At 48.4% G+C, this 13448-nt stretch overlaps 1 protein-coding gene across 5 annotated transcripts in view; it reads right to left on the bottom strand.

Annotated features, from left to right (window-relative positions):
* pdzd2 (PDZ domain containing 2) overlaps nt 1–13448 on the bottom strand; it is a 369757-nt gene that overhangs the window by 285280 nt on the left and 71029 nt on the right. The window lies entirely within an intron of this gene.

The raw sequence follows: 13448 nt of genomic DNA, 5'->3' as shown, positions 1-13448 counted from the left end.
ATAGCTTTTCAGAAAGGGAGGGGCTTTGATGCCATGGCGATTTCTGGCGTGACGCTGTGACCTTACGTTTGACTGTAACTTCCACAAACAGCCTCCGATTTGCCCGAGACTGAACATCACATCACCAGTGTGGTAAAGATAGAGTATCTCCTAGTGGTGAGACGTGTAATGGTGGGCTCAGAGGGGATGCTGAGTCAGGGTGAGGTGTGGACGAGGAGGCCGTTCACGGTTTCTGGTGTCGGGGTGGTTGACTTTCTGTTCTGCCAGACGTGCCCTGGTGCCCCCGGCTGCCGGCCAGGACGGAGAAGCGCGGAGCTGGGTTTGGAGAGCGTAGGGGATGGAGCGGAGGGGGTGCGGAAGGAGGGCGAGCAGCTTCGCTGCGAGGGCCGAACGACGCTGCTTGCAGCTTTAATTTTTTTTTTTTCTTCCGCGTCTTTGGGTGGCCTTTAGGGGGTCTTAGCATATCCAAAAAGTCACCAAATTCTGGCCCGTTATAGAAAGTGCGTGAAATTTACGTATTTCACTGGCGATGTGAAAGTTCTTAAAAAAGTGGCTGAACAGCACCCCCTAGAAAGTGAAAAATACCCCTCTCCATAAAGCTTAGTTTATCGTACAGTTATGAAATTTGGTATACTTGTAGTACTCAACAGTCCGCACAGAAAAGTCTCTTGCACCCATGGTCAATATCAAACAGGAAGTCGGCCATTTTGGAGTAAAGTGGCCATTTTGACCCCGTTTTGGCCATTTCTAGGGTCTATATTTGGTTGAACAGTTTGGTCATTTTTCGCACCATCGTCTCAAAAATAGTGCAAGATCGAACAGAAGCGATAGACGATTCAAATGAGACAATAAAATTGACTTTTCGTAAATACTGAAGGGGCGGGGCCAGGCCTCAAAGTTCGAGCACTCGCCCAAAAAATTCAAATTGCTATAATTTCATAAATGAAAGAATTACAGTTAAAGAAATGTTCTATGGACAATCGTCATCGCCCTCCGAAGACAAATGAGTGGTCGATTAATGACGTCACATAAGCCCCGCCCCCTCAGGACTTAAAAGGTCAAGTTTTACTGGGAAATTTTCCAAAATTCGCCCTTTCAAATAATCATCCCAGATTTGTAGCAGGTAACTGAAGACAAGTTGGGGTTGCTTGGCGTCACTTTATGGGAGTTTTCTGCAGAAGGCGAGGCTGTGGCGGTGCGGCGAAGTCAGGTGTACCGCTTAGGCCTTACGTTTGCCTCCCATTTCGTCATTTCTAAAGATATCGCCACAACACTTCTTGGGAGTGATCCTAGTCCGGCCCCAAATAGAATCTGATGTGAACATCCGGTGGGCGTGGCTTATTTTCTGAAATAGCGCCCCCTAGGACCATTAAAACTGTCAGCCCCAAGCAATGCTTGGGCTGAGGATTACGAAATTTGGTACACTAATGTGATGTCTCAGGACCTACAAAAAAGTCTCTTGGAGCCAAGTGCAAAGTCGCACAGGAAGTCGGCCATTTTGGTCCAAGTACTCGATTTAGTGGTATTCGCACACGTTGTTTGGAGAGTGTTGCACCATCGCCCTTTTCACCAATCACCTTCAAACTTCTGCTATATACTTTTAAGACAAAGGGGGAAAAATTCAACCGTCGGATTTTAAATAAGTATAAAGGTGTGGGCGTGGCTAAGCCTCAAACTTTGACCTGTCGCCACGCCACTCTTTTTTTCACAGCTCCCTATCGGACTCCTTTTAACCAATCACCAGCAATCACTGGCAAATAGCAGCAGACAAGTTGAGGTCACTTGGTCTATAGTACTGGCAGGTTTCGAATAAAGGCGGGGCTTTGGGAGCATGGCGAAATTCGCCATCACGCCATGGAAATACGTTTGTCTCAAATTTTTTCAGTCATTGTGACATCGCCACACAACTTCTGATGAGTGATCCTACTCTGACCCCTAATAGAATTGGACAGCTAAAGTTTGTGGGCGTGGCCTATTTTCTGAAATAGCGCCCCCTAGGACCATTAAAACTGTCAGCCCCAAGCCATGCTTTGGCTGAGGATTACGAAATTTGGTACACTAATGTGGTGTCTCAGGACCTACAAAAAAGTCTCTTGGAGCCAAGTGCAAAGTCGCACAGGAAGTCGGCCATTTTGGTCCAAGTACTCGATTTAGTGGTATTCGCACACGTTGTTTGGAGAGTGTTGCACCATCGCCCTTTTCACCAATCACCTTCAAACTTCTGCTATATACTTTTAAGACAAAGGGGGAAAAATTCAACCGTCGGATTTTAAATAAGTATAAAGGTGTGGGCGTGGCTAAGCCTCAAACTTTGACCTGTCGCCACGCCACTCTTTTTTTCACAGCTCCCTATCGGACTCCTTTTAACCAATCACCAGCAATCACTGGCAAATAGCAGCAGACAAGTTGAGGTCACTTGGTCTATAGTACTGGCAGGTTTCGAATAAAGGCGGGGCTTTGGGAGCATGGCGAAACTCGCCATCACGCCATGGAAATACGTTTGTCTCAAATTTTTTCAGTCATTGTGACATCGCCACACAATTTCTGATGAGTGATCCTAATCTGACCCCTAATAGAATTGGACAGCTAAAGTTTGTGGGCGTGGCCTAATTTCTGAAATGGCGCCCCCTAGGACCATTAAAACTGTCAGCCCCAAGCCATGGTTTGACTGAGGATCACGAAATTTGGCACACCAATGTGGTGTCTAAGGACCTACAAAAAAGTCTCTTGGAGCAAGGCGCAATGTCGCACAGGAGGTCGGCCATTTTGGTCCAAGTACTCGATTTAGTGGTTTTCGCACACGTTATTAGGAGAATGATGTCTTGTCGTCCTTTCCACCGATCAGCTTCAAACTCCTGCTATATACTCTTAAGACATAGAGGAAAAAATTCAACCGTCGGATTTTAAATAAGTATAAAGGTGTGGGCGTGGCTAAGCCTCAAACTTTGACCAGTCACCATTACGTTACTTGACTTAATAACTCTCATGTGCATGATCAGATCAATTTCAAACTTTGTCTGTGTGATCACTGACCACATCTGAAGACAGTGACAATATGGACAGCTGGCATCACCTAAACCCCGCCCCCTGACTACAGGAAGTTTACTATATTATGGTGAAATGCCCATATTTGTCCCCTCTAATTTAGTCAACATGACACTAAGGTCATGCACTGTCTTCATGATGTTGTAATGACTATTCAGATCTGATAGCTTTTCAGAAAGGGAGGAGCTTTGATGCCATGGCGATTTCTGGCGTGACGCTGTGACCTTACGTTTGACTCTAACTTCCACAAACAGCCTCCGATTTGCCCGAGACTGAACATCACATCACCAGTGTGGTGAAGATAGAGTATATCTTAGTGGTGAGATGTGTAATGGTGGGCTAAGAGGGGATGCTGAGTCAGGGTGAGGTGTGGACGGGGAGGCCGTTCACGGTTTCTGGTGTCGGGGTGGTTGACTTTCAGTTCCGCCAGACGTGCCCTGGTGCCCCCGGCTGCCAGCCAGGATGGACAAGCGCGGAGCTGGGTTTGGAGAGCGTCGGGGATGGAGCGGAGGGGGTGCGGAAGAAGGGCGAGCAGCTTCGCTGCGAGGGCCGAACGACGCTGCTTGCAGCTTTAATTACAAATTACTTTTTTCAAAAGCTAATTCAGTTATTAACTCGGTTACAACAATGTAAAAGTTAGTTACCAAGCAAAGTAACTAACAGTACTTATATGTTCCATACCGCAGAAATGTTCAACAATATCTTTTACGTCAGTGATTTTCTTTGAGAAATGATTCTTACTATCTAAAAAGAACATGTCAAATATCTGACATGCTCATTTAGAATGTGTGTTCTTATCGATATCTGGAGTGTTCATTTCTACTAGGAACAATGGAATTATAGATTCTATCCTTATTTATAATTCCTACTAACGCAGTTGTTATTATGGATATCCTTGGTTATAATTTCTACTAGCAACAACAGAGCTGTTGATGTCTTCATTTGCAATTTTGACCAATATGAATACAATTAGTACTAGGATCAATTAAACTATTGAAGTATTATTATCATTTAATAATTGCTAAAATATGTACATTTTTGCCCTTTATTAATGGCTTGGGGTAGGATGCGGGTGTGAGTCCAGAGCTGTTTTGTACGTGACAGACACATCACTAATGTGGGTGTCAGAAGGCTTGACACTGTTGCACTTCAGTCAACTACATTGTAGTAACGTGCCACTTTACATGCCAAGTAACAGTAAAGACGTTGCTATAGTGGGAAAAGTAATTCATTAGACAGGGCTCTAGACTGCACCCAATTTGGTTGCATTTATTTGCAACCAAAAAAAGGCGACCAGCTGTTCAAAGAATGAAAAGAAAAAAGACTTTGTATCAAAAAAGACTTTCTGTGTTTCAACAATAGACACATAATGAAATACAAATCTTAATGGGCCACAACAAAGTGTATGAACAAGTGAACAAACGAGCATTGCTACTGAACATTTTCTCCACTTATGTGGTTATGATATAAGACTGTTGCTGTAATTGGGAAGTGAACTGTGCTGGGCCAAACTAGAAGAATATTAAGATTTTCTGAGGGAAAGAGAAAAACAATTGTCTACCTTTCAGAAGAGGAACTGGCAAAAAACAAACTGCATGGAAAATATGTGAAAACGTTTGTTTTTAAGCCCAAATTGAACAAGTTTACCTAGATCTTAAAAAGCAGCTCAGATGATGAAACTGCAACTATGATTCTGATAACAAGCTGACAAATTGAACTAGCTCCTCTAAGATAAGCGGCTAGCAGCTTCTGACTGACAGTTTATGTGCAGCACCAAACCAACTATCCTGATTAACAAGGTTATAAAAGCTCATAAATGAAAAATCACTTTGATGTGTGGGGGAACTTTTCCAGGCCCTCTTTAGCAGGGTGGGACTGGGAGGAGAGTGCTGTAGCCTTTTAGCTGGAAGCTAACCGGAGTCTGGGGCTAACACTAGCGACATGAAGGTGGGTGGGTTGGTTCACCGGCACGTGTCGGAGTCAGCCTGGTAAAAATGGTTAACGACACCGAGCAGAGTCACGTTCACGTTTGAAAGCAGCGCTGAATCCAGAAACCTCAGCACAAAGTGCGTTCGTTGCTCTGATTTATTACCGGCCAGTTCTCCTACATTAGCCGGTCTCGCTGTCAAGGAGGCTAAATAAAGGCCTGTCTATTATAGTAGCTGGGTTTACGGCACAAACCTAACCGCAGTTTTGATAACGTTAAAGTACTATTGAACTGTAATGGAATGAAATTACTGTTTTCCACCTAAAAGTCATTTCCCCCCTCTCCTCAGCAAGAACTAGTCTGCATGAGATATTGCTCAAGGTCTCATGCTCTGCTTCTAAACTGTTTTCCTTTCCAGCCCAAGAGAAGAATGAAGACAAAGGACTCTTTCTTTTTAATAAATCAAAGAACTCTATTTTTAATAAGCTAATCAAACAAAGTGTTAGTCAATAATAAAATGTGATCCAATTTGTGAAATGAAAATATAAATTACTTGATATTATAATCCTACAGAATATAATAAGTAATATAACTTTAAATGTTTCCACTAGAGACTGATTACACGTAAGGTTAAGACACATCACACATTGTTTTACTGATCCAATCAGAATCTTCCAGATCTGACGGAGGCGTGGTTTTGGTGGTGCTTGGTAAATCTGTCCTCTTTTCATTCGACCATGAATCAAAACATCCAAATTATTAAACTATGCCCACGCCATCTTAAACTCCAGTTCAAAGCGTTCTAGAGAAGTTGTCAGAGTGGACAATCCGTAACTCTCCTCTTCAGCCGAAAGAACCTAACGACAAGCTGGATAAATCTGTTGCTGTTCCACCTGCTGCAACGGTTCCTTTCAGAATAAAAGCTGAACCATCACAACCCCGTTCAGGTCTTGCTAGATGCCAATAAAACTGTTGTGACCTGGGAGTATCTCAAAGACAGGACTGGTCGGCGGCCGTGGCTGTGCTACAGGCTTCGGCTCCAGAAAGGTCCAAGCTGGACCTCTACACCTGATCTAGACGAGGACTTCCGCCAAGGGTACGTAGACAGGCAGAATGGCGTCTCAATGTGTGTTATAAATCTCCGAGTCAAAGCTTAGCGCGAAGACATCATCTTCACTCCCATCAGAACTAATCGTTCTATTTCGTCTAGTCTTAGCCCTTAAGCGAGCTGCTATTGGAAGGGTGATCTCAGCATCAGCCAATCATGAAGAGCTTAAATGTACGCCCACCACGTGGGCACCCCTTGTGGGCACCCCTTGTGGGTTATATAAGTGGAACGACCCCACTGTTCGCCTCCGTTTTCTCTTCACGCCAAGCTTAAGAGCTTCCTTTAAGAGCAATTATACAAGAAAAATCTACTCACCGAACATGTCCAGCGACGCCAGGACCTGCCCGGCCTGCCAGACGGGCTCCATCTCCAGCGGCGACCTGCACACCAAGTGTAAGGTCTGTCTCGGGGCTCACCACGCTGGCCTGGCCTTGACCCCCAGGCCTCGTGCCCGTTTGCACTGCTCTCCCCGTGGCTGAAAAGGTCCGCCGGGTCGAGTACTTCACCCCCACCACCTACGAAGAAATTCCGGTGGCTGGCACGTACTCGCAGGGCAAGGCGTTACAGTTCTTCAACGTCGGCCAGGAGCCGGCTGGCTCCTACCAACTGGACAATGTCATTGACAGCGAGGAGTACGACGAAGCTGGCTGCCATAGCCCTTCTTCCCTCCTGTGCAACACGGAGGTCGACAGCGAGGCTGGCTGCCATAGCCCTTCTTCCCTCCTGTACAACACGGAGGTCGACCGCGAGGCTGGCTGCCATAGCCCTTCTTCCCTCCTGTACAACAAGGAGGTTGACCACGAGGCTGGCTGCCATAGCCCTTCTTCCTTCCTATACAACACAGAGGTCGACGAGCCTCGCTCAGCGGGTCCTTCTGCCCCAGTGGCTTCTCGCTCCTCCCTGCCAGCAGTTAGAGCACTGCTCCAGGACCTGCCCGCCATCATCTCCGCGGCTGCGGCCCGCAAGGGGCTAGCCATTCCAGAACCGGCTCCGCCTGAGGCAGATGAATTGGCGGGAATTTTCGGGGGGACACAGATGCGCTGTCCAGACCCCGTCTGGCCACCCTTCCCCGCTGCCATGAGCTGCTGGTCCGCCGCCTTCTCCGAGCCTGCCAGGCTCAAGGTGCCAATTTCCATATATGTGCCCATTACCAAGGTCGAGTGCTTCTCCGACCTGGGCTGGCCATCCGTTCCCCCACTGGAGCCAGACTTGGCCTCGCTGTGTGGCGTCAAGAACCACCTCGCTGGACCGCGAGCAGTTCCGCTGAGGTGGCTCGCAGATCGCGCACACCAGTGCGCCTTCCAGACTGGAGCTGCAGGAAATACCATCGCCTTCTCGCCTTTGGCGTTTCCAAAATGGTGGAGGAGCTTGAAGCTCCTGTCGAGTCAGAAACCATCATTACTAAAACTGCTGATGCCATCCTCAATCTGTGCATGGCTGTACTCACCGGTTCTGCTCGCATTGCTGCCTGGCAGACCCTTATCCAGCGGGCCTTGTGGCTCAAGGCCCTGCCCTCCATTCCTGAACAACTACACAGGGAGATGCTGGAAGGCCCCATCACCTCTGACGTTCTGTTTGGTCCCCATCTTACAAGCGTAATCGAGAGGGCTCAGACGGCGGCTGAACTTTCAGCCACGGTGCGAGACCTGGTCCACTCAGTCAGCCTCGCACTCCGGCCGGTCCCCCAGAGGATGGGACGAACGGCGCGGAAACTCCAGGCGCCCAGCTGCACGGCCCGCCCCGCGGAGCCGGCCTCCCGCTGAGGCGAGACCAGGGAGTTGGCGGCCAACGGTTCCGAATGAGCCAGCAGACACAGCCTTGGCACTCTCAGTCACAGGAACCTCGCCGAAAACAACCACGAAAATGACTCGTTGGGGGGAACGTGTGTGCTTATGACTGTAATGTTAACTCTGTGAATGATTTTGGTTTTGAAATAAAACCCAAAAAACGTCACATCGAGAGCACAGTCCTACAGTCCTCTGCAGAACCCTCTGCTGAATCCTCACACAAGATGTTCCCCGCACCAAGCACTGCAGCACATCTGCATGTTCACACAGTCGGACTCGGACATGTTACACGGCTTGCTGTAAGGGTGCGCTCCATTGCGCACCGGCCCCAGCCTACGGCCAGGCCCGACTCATCCCGCTTCCCCCACAGTGTTGGGTGGGACGGGATGTCATGGCGCTGTCGCGACCACGCGCAAAACGCGCACGTTGCGCGGCTCCATCCGCTGGCACTTTGTCGTTCCCGTGCACGGGCCCGGCTCCCACTCGTCCTTCATCCGTGGACTCCACGCTCTGCGGTGCGGATCAGCCTCTTCCAGCTGTTTCACACTCGCCCTTTCGAGCACAGCCCTCCATGGGTCGCTCCCAGTTCTCTGGAACGAGCGACGGTGGTAAGGGCGCGAACCCAATCCTCAGGTGACCTCGAGCACACGTCCGCTGTCGGAATGCGCGCACGAATGCCTCCCTTTCGGGTACTCGCTAGCCCAGCGCACTTTCTCCAAATGTGTGGAGACAGCGCTGCAGCCACTGCGCACGGCGGGAACGAGGGTTTTATTTTACCGGGACGATCTGCTCCAATGCGCCCGGTCCGAGGACGAGGCGTCAGAGCAAACCAGGAAATTAACAGAGCATCTGTCAACCCTGAGGTTTTCTATAAACTGGGGGAAGAACTCCATCCTTCCATCCCAGTCTATTGTGTTTCTCGGGGTGGAGCTGAACGCCTCCCTAATGAGAGCACGTTTGTCGCCGGTGAGAGCGGCAGATCTCACCACGGTGATCTCCCGCGTGCAACCCCGCAAGATCGTGAGAGCCCTGTTAGTCATGAGACTTCTGGGCATGATGGCTGCAGCCCACTCTGCGGTGCTACTAGGGTTGTTGCGCTTGAGGCGCCTGCAACGCTGGTTCATCCGCCTCCGGGTACACCCGATACGTCAGAAGAGACGTATGTTGAGGGTTCCCCCCTCAGTGGGCGGGGACCTCGCTCACTGGGGGAATCCCTGCATCCTCTCACACGGGGTCCCCATCGGAAGTCCTACGTCACACGTATCTGTGTTTACGGACGCGTCACTGTCTGGGGTGGGGGGCAAGTGCTTGTCCCATACGGCAGCAGATCGCTGGCCCTCCCACACGCACGAGCACATAAATGTGTTGGAGCTTATGACAGTGAGGAATGCGTTCAGACACTTCGCTGCCCTTCTCGATGGCCGTCATGTCGAACTTCACACAGACAGCCAGGTGGCGGCAGCCTACATAAATCGCCAAAGGGGAGTTCGATCCCTCCCACTATTGCGCGTAGCCACAGGTTTACTGTGTTGGGCACATGTCCACCTGCTGTGCCACCTACATTCCGGGGATCCTGAATGTAGCGGCAGACATCCTGTCGAGAGGGGTCCCCGCGGCTCCGACTGGTGTCTGCATTCCGCACATCTGGATAAGGTTTGGGGAACCGTCTGTGGAGCTGTTCACGGCTCACGAAAACACTCAGTGTCGCCTGTGGTTTTCCCTGAGTCCCCGGGACCAACCCCCGCTCGGGGCGGACGCCTTCTTACACCAGCCCTGGCCTCGAACGCTCCTTTATGCGTTTCCACCAGTCCCTCTGATTCCCCGTCTCCTGGACCAAGTTCGGCCAGAACAGCTCTCGGTAATTCTGGTGACTCCCAGATGCCTGTCCGCGTCATGGTTTCCGGACCTGCAAGCGCTACTGTCCGGCTCCCCGTGGAGACTCCTGCGAAGGGAGGACGCCCCTCCCCAGGCGGATGGGATAATCAAACATCCTCCAGAAATAGGCCAATGGCTGTGGGTCTGGCCGCTGAGCGGTCACGCTTAGGTGTTTCTGGGCTGCCGCATGATGTGGTCACCACGATTCAGAGTGTGCGGGCGCCTTCTACCATCACATCTTATGCTGCTAAATGGGCTGCTTTCCAGAAATGGTGCACAGAGCGGAATGTTCAAGCGCTCTCCTGCCAGCTGGCGGATGTCCTATCGTTTCTGCAGATACTGCTGGACAGGGGCCTCGCATTCAGCACTATTAAAACATGCTGCAGCTATCTCATCCTGTCACCAGGATTTTGGTGATGGGTCTGTTTTCAGTCATCCCCTCACAAAACGTTTTCTAAAAGGTGTCAGAAGGAACAGACCTGTGTCCCGCCCGCTAGTTCCCCAGTGGGATCTAACGGTGGTTCTGCACGGCTTATTTGAAGCCCCATTTGAACCCTTGGACCAGGTCTCACTCAAGTTCCTGTCACTTACAACTGCCTTGCTGCTGGCATTGGCATCAGTCAAGAGAATGAGCGACCTAACTCGCCCTCTCAGTGGCTCCCGCATGCCTCAGGATCCGGGAAAATGGCGGGTCTGCTGTTTTATGCCCCAACCCAGCCTTTGTGCCCAAAAACATTAATACTTCCTTCAAATCCAGGTCAATTTCATTGGCTGGACTTTTTCCTCCTCCCCATAATTCTGATGAGGAAGCGACTTCCCATCTTCTCTGCCCGGTGCGCGCGCTCGCATGATATGTGTCACGCACTTCAGGATTCGCCGCTCACAAAGCCTGTTTGTGCACTACAGGGAGTCTTCCCTTGGGCAAGCGCTGTTGGCCCAGCGCCTTTGACTCTGGCTACGTGACGCCATTTCACTCGCTTACACATCATCAGGGCAGGATCCCCCTGAGACACTCAGGGCTCACTCAGCCAGAGGGATTTCCTCTTCTATGGCGCTCCTCAGTGGTGTGTCAATGGAAGTCATTTGTCAGGCTGCTTCATGGGCTTCACCCTGTTCCTTTACTCGTTATTATTTACGAGATGTGTCTTCAGGATCCATCACTCGTTCAGTGCTTGGCCCTCAGCAGGCTGAGTGAAAGCATTATGGCACCTCATCAGCCCTGCTTGAATGAATTTCATCCTCTTGTGGATGATATTTTTTAGTGGGGGCCTCACTCTTCTCTCTGGCTGCCTCAGCCTTTTAAGCCCTGGGCTGAAGCTGAGCGACCCTCACTAAAAGGAGACTTGTTGGGTGTGTCCATTGGTTGAGCTAACCAGTGTGGCGTAAACCCATCCAGCTGCGCGTTATTCCAATAGCAGCTCACTTAAGGGCTAAGACTAGACGAAATAGAACGTTGGTTACGTATTGTAACCCCAGATTCTATGAGTCTAGTCGCAGCCCTTAAGCCACTGGCCCCACTGGTTCTGTTAGGACTAAGAGCCATCGGAGGCGAACAGTGGGGTCGTTCCACTTATATAACCCACAAGGGGTGCCCACGTGGTGGGCGTACATTTAAGCTCTTCATGATTGGCTGATGCTGAGATCACCCTTCCAATAGCAGCTCGCTTAAGGGCTGCGACTAGACTCAGAATCTGGGGTTACAATACGTAACCAACGTTTCTCCGGATTTGCTGGTTCTGAGCAACATTCCACACTACAGCATTCTCAGTCTCACTTCACCTTAGTTACACCATACATTTAGTGTTTAAATTTAGTCTAGTTTTAATTTGTTTAGTAATAAATCTTTAAACTTTTAAAACTTGACTCTCTTCCTTTTGTCTCTGAGTTAATACGAAGTGGTTAAATAATCCCTGCAATAAAAAGTTCCAATCTTCTAGTTTAAGTTATCCACAGATCCATAAGATTGATTTCATAGTTTCTATGGAATCTCACATTTTATGGTTCATTAAATAATATGTAAATTTAATCGTTACAGATCATAAAATATTTTAATAAATAGCGAACTTACCCACTGTTAATGAATTACAGTCTCACAAAAATAAAATGGCAAGTCTATCACGTATAAAGAATAGAGTCACTTCCTGCTTCCTGTTCTCAAGTCCCACGTAATGACTATCACGTGACTTTCCAAAAAGTGTTCAGCGGTGCAGAGCGGCATGTGCTGTGTGACCACTTCACTTCTCAAAATCGCATCTAGTGTGCTGCAGGCTTTATTTAGATTGTTGACTTGGTGTAAAAATGCCCAAATTCCATGCAACCGGGACAAAAACAAGCATTGTTTTTGTTCGTGTCCCGAAAGCACTGCACCACAAAAGGACTTACTGAAATTTACTGAATGAAGACGGAATAGTGGATCATAATCTCCGGCTGCAAGATGATCAGAAGTGGAATAGAAAATGTTGTAGTTTGCAGTGATCACTTCATCACAGGAAAGGGTTTACTAAAGGTTTTTTATGGCATTTTATTGAACAGCTTAGAAACGCAGCTACATAAACGGCAGGTTTGAAACTGTTTTCACGTATCCTCACCACAAATCGCTTGAAGAGCGCTAATGTTTTTAGCAGTTACTCTGACAGAGAGGAAACTTGACCCAATTCAATGTACATATCAGCAAAATATGGGTGTGGAGGATGCAGTGCTTTTCTTGTAGAACATGGTGTACAAGCATCTGGATAAAATGGGATCTTGTGTAAGACTTTTGTTCGCAGACTTTTCTGCTGCCTTTAACTAGATGCAGCCCCACATCCTGATTGAAAGGCTTGCCACTGATTTTAATTTGCCCGATCAGCTTCTTTTTCTGAGTTTCCTTACGGAGAGGACCCAGCGAGTGTTCGTGAATGGTCAGATGTCCTTAGCGTCTATCTCTAATACAGGATCTCCTCAGGGGTGTGTTTTGTCCCCCCCTTTTGTTCATATTGTACACAGATAGTTGTCGGGTCAACCAGGAAAACAGGTTCTTGGTTAAGTTATCAGATGACGCTCTCTTGGTGTCCTTACATTCGGTACCGGAACTGAACCATGGCCTTGTGTTGTCAGAGTTTGTGGAATGGTGTGATAGCAACTATCCGGATTTAAATGTCACAAAAAACAAGGACATGGTTGTAGATTTTAGACGTTCCACACCGTCTCTCCCCGGCAGTAGCATTATACATGACAATGTGGTTGAGGTGGTGAAAAAGTACAAATACCTAGGTTCTTGGATTGACAAGTTGGGGTTCGACACGAACACAGACTCCATTTCTAAACATGGCCAGCAGAGAAAAACAAGAACAAACTGCAAAACATTGTGAAAATCTGCTCTAAAATCATTGGAGTTTAACAAAGAGACCTTTATGGGAGGAGCAGGCACTAAAGAAGGCTAAATGTATTTTGGATCAGCCTCTCCACGCACTACACTTGGAGTTTCAGCTCATGCTCTCAGGGCGTTGTTTTTATGTACCCTTTTGGAAAATGAATTGTTTTTCTAACTCTTTTATACCTTCTGTTACTGACCTGTTAAACTTTAAAGGAGGTGTGACCAAGAAACTCAGACCCTGGGTATGAGCCCGTTGTGAGGCCTACTCAACTCTACGGCCTCTATGTTTAATGTATTGTTGTTAATGGTTTGTTTGATTGTTGTTTGTATAATGTTGTGTTGTTTCTTGTT

The sequence above is a fragment of the Nothobranchius furzeri genome, chromosome 17 (genome assembly GCF_043380555.1).
Source record: "Nothobranchius furzeri strain GRZ-AD chromosome 17, NfurGRZ-RIMD1, whole genome shotgun sequence".
In the NCBI taxonomy this organism is placed as follows: Eukaryota; Metazoa; Chordata; class Actinopteri; order Cyprinodontiformes; family Nothobranchiidae; genus Nothobranchius; species Nothobranchius furzeri.
The sequence above is the reverse complement of the archived record's forward strand: the minus strand, read 5'-3'. Positions and strand labels throughout refer to the sequence as shown.